The 9,143-nt window shown below is 44.5% G+C and overlaps 1 pseudogene; it reads left to right on the forward strand.

The window, feature by feature from the left end:
• The first annotated feature begins 1,493 nt into the window (after positions 1-1,493).
• Positions 1,494-3,006, forward strand: LOC118546648 (WD repeat domain phosphoinositide-interacting protein 2 pseudogene; annotated as a pseudogene).
• Positions 3,007-9,143: the final 6,137 nt, after the last annotated feature.

Below are 9,143 nucleotides of genomic sequence, written 5' to 3' on the forward strand. Positions count from 1 at the left end.
ATGTAGAAGAGATAAGGAAGGTTTAAAATGTATTTAGGAATTTTATAATTCCAGAATGATTCTTACATCTTTTGCTTATTTGACAGAGATGATTGATAGGGCCATTAATCAACACAAAAAATATGGGAAGAAGAGAAGGAAAAGGAGCAATACAGCAAAGAGTTCAGCTGTTAGATTGGACTTTAAGTGTTTGGGAGACCTCCAGATGGAAGAATCTAGTGAGCAGTGTATATACAGTAGATTTTAGTATAGAAACTATAAATTTGGGAGTCATCAACTTATGGGAATATAGAATGAACAGAGAACTCCTGGGAGAGCAGGAGAAAGTTACCACTTTTGAATCCATCAAAAATTTCTCAATCAGTTGAGATAAATGAGTAAAGATCACAGATGTGGCATTTTTTTAATATCATGAAGCCACAGAACACCCACCTATCCTTCTTTACCTTTGTTGTATCTTGAAATTGGCTCAGCACATCTCCAACTGCTGACAAAATAACCAAGTAACCTGAAAAGTTGGATTTGGAACTAGATTCATTTTCTGAAATACATAAACTGCTAGCAAAAAGCTCAGTCTGAGAGAGAGAGAGAGATCATGGAATCCCACAGAGGTTCCAGTACATGATATCAAAGGAGAATGCAAATCTGAGTAAGCAGTATCTCTCATAGGTGGACCAAAAAAAAAAAAAAAAAAAGAGAGAGAGAGAGAGAGAGACATGAGGTGGGAGAGGTTCTCCAAATGCTTCATAGAGGGTCATTGGGAGGTATCAGGGCCCCAGGGATCAGGCAAAATTAAGAGAGCAGGTTAAGAGAAGACAGAAGCTTCCAGAATCTGGAGAGATTCCAGAAACAAGGCAGATGATGTATTATCAGAACTGTAGTACTTAGAGCTTGGGGGCTAGATCTCAGAGAAGAGGTATTAAAACGCCTGATAGGGGCACCTGGGTGACTCAGTCAGTTACGCATCTGCCTTGGGCTCAGGTCATGATCCTAGGGTCCTGGGATGGAGCCCCACTTCAGGTTTCCTGCTCAGCAGGGAGTCTTCTTCTCCCTCTCCCCCTCCCCCCAGCTCGTGCGCGCTCTCTCTCTCTCTCTCTCTCTTTCAAATAAATAAGTAAATAAAATCTTAAAAAAAAAAACCCAACACCTGATAAATTACTTCCTCAATAGTACTCAGATCCACGACCTTTTTTCATCTTCGCTGCCACTTTGGTTTAGACCACCATTACTCCCTTGCCTTTATTGAAACAGCCTTTTACTGGATCATTCTGCCTCCAGTTTTGCTCTCTCCTCTTTAGTCCACTCTTGTCACTGCAACTGGAGTGACCCTTTAAAAGTATAAACCTAGCCCCGGCTCCGGAGCATAAACAAGAGCGTGCACGGGATGAGGCGGCGGTTGATCCCCCGGGAAGCCAGCTGTGGCCAGCGAGGCAGCGAGCGGGCCGGCGCCGACCCTGAGCGCACCCGACACGCCCCCCCACCCCCCCGCCCGCCGGCCGGGCCGCCCGCCGCGCGCCCACCATGAACCTGGCGAGTCAGAGCTGCAAGGCCGGCGCCGGCCAGCTGCTCTTCACCAACTTCAACCAGGACAATACGTCCCTAGCTGTTGGTAGTAAGTCCGGTTATAAATTTTTCTCCCTTTCTTCTGTGGATAAGCTGGAACAGAGCTATGAATGCACTGATAATGAAGATGTGTGCATTGTAGAAAGATTGTTTTCAAGCAGCTTAGTGGCCATCGTTAACCTCAAAGCTCCTAGGAAGCTCAAAGTTTGCCACTTTAAGAAAGGAACCGAGATCTGCAACTACAGCTACTCAAATACCATCCTGGCTGTGAAGCTGAACAGGCAGAGGCTAATAGTATGCCGGGAGGAGTCTCAATATACACAACATTTGGGACATGAAAGTCCTGCACACGATCAGGGAGACCCCTCCCAACCCTGCAGGCTTGTGTGCACTGTCCACACACAATGACAATGGTCACTTGGCGTACCCAGGCAGTGCCACCATCGGAGAGGTGCAGGTCCTTGACACCATGAACTTGAGAGCTGCGAACATGATCCCGGCTCACGACAGTCCCTTGGCAGCGCTGGTGTTTGACTCCAGCGGAACCAAGCTCTCCAGTGCCTCGGAGAAGGGGACAGTGAGTAGGGTATTCTCCATTCCAGAGGGACAAAAACTCTTTGAGTTCCGGAGAGGAGTTAAGAGGTGTGTGAGCATCTGCTCCTTGGCCTGCAGCATGGACAGCATGTTCCTCTCCGCATCCAGCAACACTGAGACTGTGCACATCTTCAAACTCGAGACTGTGAAAGAAAAACCTCAGGAGGAGCCCACCACCTGGACCGGGTACTTCGGGAAGGTACTCATGGCTTCCACCAGCTACTTGCCCTCCCAAGTAACAGAAATGTTCAACCAGGGCAGAGCCTTTGCCACAGTCCGCCTGCCTTTCTGCGGCCACAAGAACATCTGCTCGCTGGCCACAATCCAGAAGATTCCCCGGCTCCTGGTGGGAGCTTCCGACGGGTACTTGTACATGTACAACCTGGACCCCCAGGAGGGAGGCGAGTGCACCCTGATGAAACAGCACAGGTTGGATGGCAGCATGCAGACGACCAATGAAATCTTAGACTCAGCCTCTCACGACTGCCCGTTAGTGACCCAGGCCTACAGCACAGCTGTCGCCACAGGTACTCACGGGCCTTCATCCCTGACCAGACTTGCTACACAGACGAGCTGGGAGCCGTGGGCGGCACGTGTCTGGAAGAGGAGGCCAGCGCTCTGCGGCTGGAGGAGGACAGTGAGCATCCTCCTATGATTCTTCGGACTGACTGAACTTGACTTGTGAATTCTGACCCCCAAAGCAGAGAACACTGGCTTGACGGAGGACTTTGTGTTATGCTGCTATGAACTTTGACCCGAGCTGGAGAGAGGATGGCAGAGACTTTAAAAAAAAAAAAAAAAAGATTGTAGCTGTGATCTCATTCCATACTGTTGAGAAATACATCGTTTTCACTTCAGTGGCTTTTAATCCTGCTTAGGAATCTTAACTTTTTGTTTGTTTTCTCTTTTTGCCAAAATTAACTGTTTGGTGAAGCCCTTGAAACCTTGCTTTGCATGCATTAACGTGCCAAGCCAGAGTAGGAGAACTAGAAGCCACTTTATGACAACGGCAGTTGTTGGGTTTTTAAAATCTGTATAGAATGAGGAGTGTACACGAGGAGGTGACATCGTGCAGAGTGGTTCCGGGTGTCAAGGCGGGTTCTGCTCGGGCGGGTCCAAGAGCCCTCTCTCGGCTTGCCAGGCTTGGGGGCATCAGCCGTGGGGAGGAGAACTCTCTCCCCAGAGCCCCCCATGGGCCCTTTTCCCCCATTTTATTTTGTTAATTAAATTCTTTCCAAATTGGAAAAATAAAATAAAATAAAATAAAAGTATAAACCTGATCATATCACACCCACCTTCCATTTTAAAATCATTCCCTGTAACCCTCTTTCTCAAAAGATAAAATCTGAATCCTTCATGTGACTTTAAGTTTTCTTATGAACTGGTCCCCACTCACTTCTGTAATTCTGTTTCTCACCACATGCTGCCTAATATTCCATGGTCTAGACATACTAAAGAATGAGCAGTTCTCTAAACTTTCTCTCTCTCTTCCGGGTCTTTGCAAACTGCTGTTTTTCCTGCCTAGGATACTTTTCAGTTTCTTCATTTGGGGATGCCTGCTCTCCTTGCATCTCAGCCAAGATATCACTTCCATATAAACCAGAGTAAGTTGAGTATGCAACATGCTCCCAGAGCATCACATATTTTCTGTCATTCATTGTCCTGCCCTGTTCTAATACTCTCTGTCTAGCTCCTCCTCTACAACTTCCAGGACAGTATGGGCTATTCAGGTTACCATTTCATCCTCAGCACTTACCCTGGTTTCTTGAAAATGGCCAGTAGCTATTTGTTGACTGAATACTTCATTTTCCCACTGAACTACAGAGTCATGGGCTGTGGCTGGGAAGGTATCCTCTCCGTTACAGCTGATTTAGTACAGTGACTGAGGTGGACCTAGGATGGTAACAGTTAGGAGCCCCAGCTGAAGAGAAAGGAGGACTGCCAAAACCCTGATATCTCTGTATCCTGTTCTTTACTGTATAAGCATCAGAAAAAATAAGTTTGTGTCTGCTTATACTGGACCTATGTTATCTTGTATGTGGGACCTCTCTTTTCTAACTTCTGTTGTGTGGGATTGGCATCACATTCAAACTCTAAGGTTGGCCCTTGACCCCAACATGGTCAATTAGAATATGCTATTCCCTATGCTCCATTAATGCTCACATGACCTTAGATGAGCCAATGGGAGCCTTCCACGGACTTTTGCTGAAGCAAAGAAGAAGTCTTCCTGGAGAGAGTGTAAATTAAGCACAAAGAAGGTTGCAACTCTGATCTACCTAAAGTGTCGAGTAATAGAAGACTTGTGAAAGAACAAAAAAAAAAACATAAGGAAACCATTTAAAATAATGATATCTCCGATGGATTGTTCAGTGAATAAAATTACATATTTTACGCACATAACTGTAGTACACAGGTGTATATGTGTATTTATAATTCACGTTATGTTTATGTAGATAGATAGAGTTAGGTAATAGAAAACTATTAACAGGATTGTAGTTATATTTTTTCTGACTTATACATACAGTACCTATAACAAAGTTACCGGAGATAAGACTGAATAGCATGATTTTTAGAAAAATGATCCCTGTATTTTTAGGGCACGACTGTTAGGTGGGAGTTCATAAGGAGGACCATTACTTAGCAGTGAGAAATATCATTTCTCCCCTGAGGGGAAGGATGTTTCCACTAGGCAGAAGTTAATCTCTAGGCAGGAAATATGGCAGGCCTACGAACTGGATAAAGGGTGGACAAACTTTTTCTGTAACGATCCAGATAGTAAATATTTTTGGCTCCGCGGGCCATACTGCCTCTGTCACAGCCTCTCAGTTCTGCCACTGTAGTGCGAAAGCAGTCACAGACAATATGTAAATACATGAGCGTGGCTGTGGTCCAGTAAAATTTTATTTACAAAAACAGACGGACAATGGATTTGACCCCTGAGTCATAGTTTGCTGACGCCTGGACTATGGGAATAAAAGCCTTTCTCTCTGCGAGACCAGTTGGACGGCAATCCTACGTGTGGAGACACTCGGAGGCGTCCCACCGCTCAGAGTAGGCTGTCCTCGTACAGGGAGCAGGCCGGACTCTGGGGCTGCACAGGCGCAGAAGATGCCGGCCAGAGGGGAAGTGATAGGGCCGCCCTCCAGCTGCAGGAGGTTATGCTAGTCTTCTACGAGCAGAAAGCAAACTATTTGCAACCAAGAGTAGCAGTGCTGACAGAACCAGCGGGAGACATGAGCGGTGGGAATGCATCAGGATAGTGGTGGGGTCGCAGAAGGTGGCGATGAACAAAGATGGGCTCAGAAGAGCAGGAAACCACGAGAGAAGAAGGGCAGGAGCAACAGTACAACGATTAAGATGAAAAGCTCAAGTAGGAAGAACCCCAGAGACCTGTCCTGTGCCCATGGAAACGGTCAGAAATAGCTGGATGACACTTTGAGTGGGCCAACTTTCAAGCCGTAACCATTTGTAGAGCAAAAGGAGTTGCAATTGTATTTGATGTCACCAGCTAATGAGGCCAGAGACGTAGGGGTTATTTACATAATAGCCAAAAGCTTCTAGGAATTCAGGAGTACTTGAAATTGAATTTGAGTTTTAGTCATCACAACATCTATATTCATTTGGAAAATAGTAGTATATAAAAATGCAAAACATGTTTTTATTCGGACTGAGATTGGCATGCAAACAGATTTATGTATTTACAATAATCCCATCCTCCCCATCCCCACCCCCCCGCCAGTGGTTCAAAGGTTGGTGCCATTTGATGTAACAAAAGTCCAAAGAGAGTGTGCTCAGGCTATTTAGGAAGGAACCTGCCAATCTAGCTGAAGAAGCAGAAGACGAGCCCTCAGTGCCCTTCGTGATCTGCTCCTGCTACACATTTTGCCTCATCTGATAGCAATGTCCATGTAGCTTTCCTTGGTCCAGCCTTACTGGCCTGCTTTTGGTTCTCAGGGAGCACCTTTTCCTCTCCTTCCTCAGGGCCTTGCAAGTGCTATTCTTTCTGCTTGGAACACTATTCCTTATCCCCACTTTCACCTTTGCTTAATATCTTCCTAGACATCCTCCAGACCAGGAAATTCCATGTTCTGTTCCAGTGGCATTATGGTGTAGGGACACAGCCTTGGTCTGTACGTTGGGGGAACTGGTTTCTAGTCCTCGATCAACTTCTATCTAGCTGTGTATTTTGGGTTACTTTACCCTCTCTTAAAATTAATTTACTTTTAAGAAAATGGCTAAAAATATCACCTGTACCTAACCCAAAGAGCAGGCTGGAAATTCTAGGAGAAAACAGTGAAGAGTGCTTTGAAGAGCAGAAAGCACTATATTTGGAAACCTCCACAAGGACCTTTCTAGGATTCAGCCCAAAGCTCCCTCTCAGACTGCTCCTCACATGCTCTTTTCCTCTTTACAGTAGGTGTCAGAGATTTCAACTTGCTTTCCTCTCTTGTGATAACTGCCACTGATGAGGGATAGAAACAGAAAAACGTTCAGCTTTAGCCCAGAAGGCTGACCTATAGCTTGTGTAATTCCAATAAGGACCAAATATGTGCTGGTTGCTTCATTCTTAAAGGGTCTCATGACTGCTTGTATATCCCACTAATAGTTAATATCGAGCTGAATGATAAGCACCAGAGAAATCCTGTGAAAAGTAGCTTCACCAGTAGAAATTCAAAGAAGACATTTATAATCTAATACTGTCCTCTGCCCCTTGAGCACTAAGCATATATACAGCAAAAGTGCAGTTCTTTCTGCCCATGGGTCTTGTCTCCATGCTATTTAAATACACTTACTCAGTTGCACCATACAATGTCTCAACAATTCTTTTTTTTTTTTTTTAATTAACACATAACGTATTTTTTTGTTTCAGGGGTACAGTTCTGTGATTCATCAGTCTTACACAATTCACAGCGCTCACCATAGCACACACCCTCCCCAATGTCCATCACCCAGCCACCCCATCCTCCACACCAACCTCCCCTCCAGCAACGCTGTTTGTTTCCTGAGATTAAGAATCTCTTATGGTTTGTCTCCCTCTCTGGTTTCATCTTGTTTCATTTTTCCCTCCCTTCCCCTATGATCCTCTGTCTTGTTTCTCAAATTCCTCATATCAGTGAGAGCATATGATACATGTCTTTCTCTGACTGACTTATTTCACTTAGCATAATACCATCTAGTTCCATCCACGTCATTGCAAATGGCAAGATTTCATTTTTTGATGGCTGCATAATATTTCATTGTGTGTGTGTGTGTATATATATATATATATATATACATATATATAAAAATACCACACCTTCTTTATCCATTCATCTGTTGATGGACATCTTGGCTCTTTCCATAGTTTGGCTATTGTGGACATTGCTGCTGTAAACATCGGGGTGCACTTGCCCCTTCGGATCGCTACATTTGTATGTTTGGGGTAAATACCCAGTAGTTCAATTGCTGGATTATAGGGTAGCTCTATTTTCAACTTTTTGAGGAACCTCCATACTGTTTTCCAGAGTGGCTGCACCAGCTTGCATTCCCACCAACAGTGTAGGAGGGTTCCCCTTTCTCCTCATCCCCGCCAACATCTGTCTTTTCCTGACTTGTTAATTTTAGCCATTCTGACTGGTGTGAGGTGGTATCTCATTGTGGTTTTGATTTGGATTTCCCTGACGCTGAGCGATGTTGAGCACTTTTTCATGTGTCTGTTGGCCATTTGGATGTCTTCTTTGCAGAAATGTCTGTTCATGTCTTCTGCCCATTTCTTGATTGGATTATTTGTTCTTTGGCTGCTGAGTTTTATAAGTTCTTTATAGATTTTGGATACTAGCCTTTTATCTGGTATGTCATTTGCAAATATCTTCTCCCATTCTATCGGTTGTCTTTTGGTTTTGTTGACTGTTTCCTTTGCTGTGCAAAAGCTTTTTATCTTGACGAAGTCCCAATAGTTCATTTTTGCCTTTGCTACCCTTGCCTTTGGCGATGTTTCTAGGAAGAAGTTGCTGCAGCTGAGGTTGAAGAGGTTGCTGCCTGTGTTCTCCTCAAGGATTTTGATAGATTCCTGTCTCACTCATCCATTTTGAGTCTATTTTTGTGTGTAGTGTAAGGAAATGGTCCAGTTTCATTCTTCTGCATGTGGCTGTCCAATTTACCCAACACCATTTGTTGAAGAAACTGTCTTTTTTCCATTCAACAATTCTTTCTTGACCATTGTGCTCAACAACCCCACAACCCCACCACCCATGTTGTTCCAAGGCCGGTTGCTCTCCTTACCCATGATCATATTTAATGACCCAAAACACACAAGTTGTTTGACTGCTAATTACCACCATGAAGCAGAAATAGCAAACTTGGTGTTGTTAGTCACAGAGCTGTGGAAATATTTTATACTTTACCCATCCACATTTCATTTCAGAGTCACTGAAACATCCTTGCACCTCTGTCTTCTAGTTTTCTTCTCAAAGATGAAGCTCAACAAAACTTCCTTCTCCTTTTTTTTAAGATTTTGTTTTTAACTAATCTCTACACCCAACGTGGGGTTCAAACTTACAACCCTGAGATCAAGAGTTGCAGCCTCTACCAACTGAGCCAAACTTCCTTCTCCTTTTGACCCTGATGTTAGCAAAATCCCCAAGAACTCTTCCTTGAGGATGCTCTTCTTCCTCAATTGAAAGTGTCAGCCAAGAGAAAAGGTTATCCCCTTGTCTTAGGTACAGTTGGCAATCTGGACACCCCTAGGCTGGGTGATTCCATTGAGCCTTGACCCAGGTGGGAATGACCTGAAAAAAGAGAGAAAATAAATAGCTCATGTGCTGGCACTCCCTATGCCAATATCCACATGCATGTTGCTAAGTGAGCACAGTGCTCTTTCCAGCTGATCCCAGCCCGAACTCAGAGTCTACTCAGGCCAATGCTCAAGACAGCCGTCATAAATCAAGAGCTGGCAAGTGAGATAAAACCGATTAGTCGTAAATACCACTGAGGCAGAACCTTTCTCC

Source organism: Halichoerus grypus, chromosome 11 (assembly GCF_964656455.1).
Source record: "Halichoerus grypus chromosome 11, mHalGry1.hap1.1, whole genome shotgun sequence".
In the NCBI taxonomy this organism is placed as follows: Eukaryota; Metazoa; Chordata; class Mammalia; order Carnivora; family Phocidae; genus Halichoerus; species Halichoerus grypus.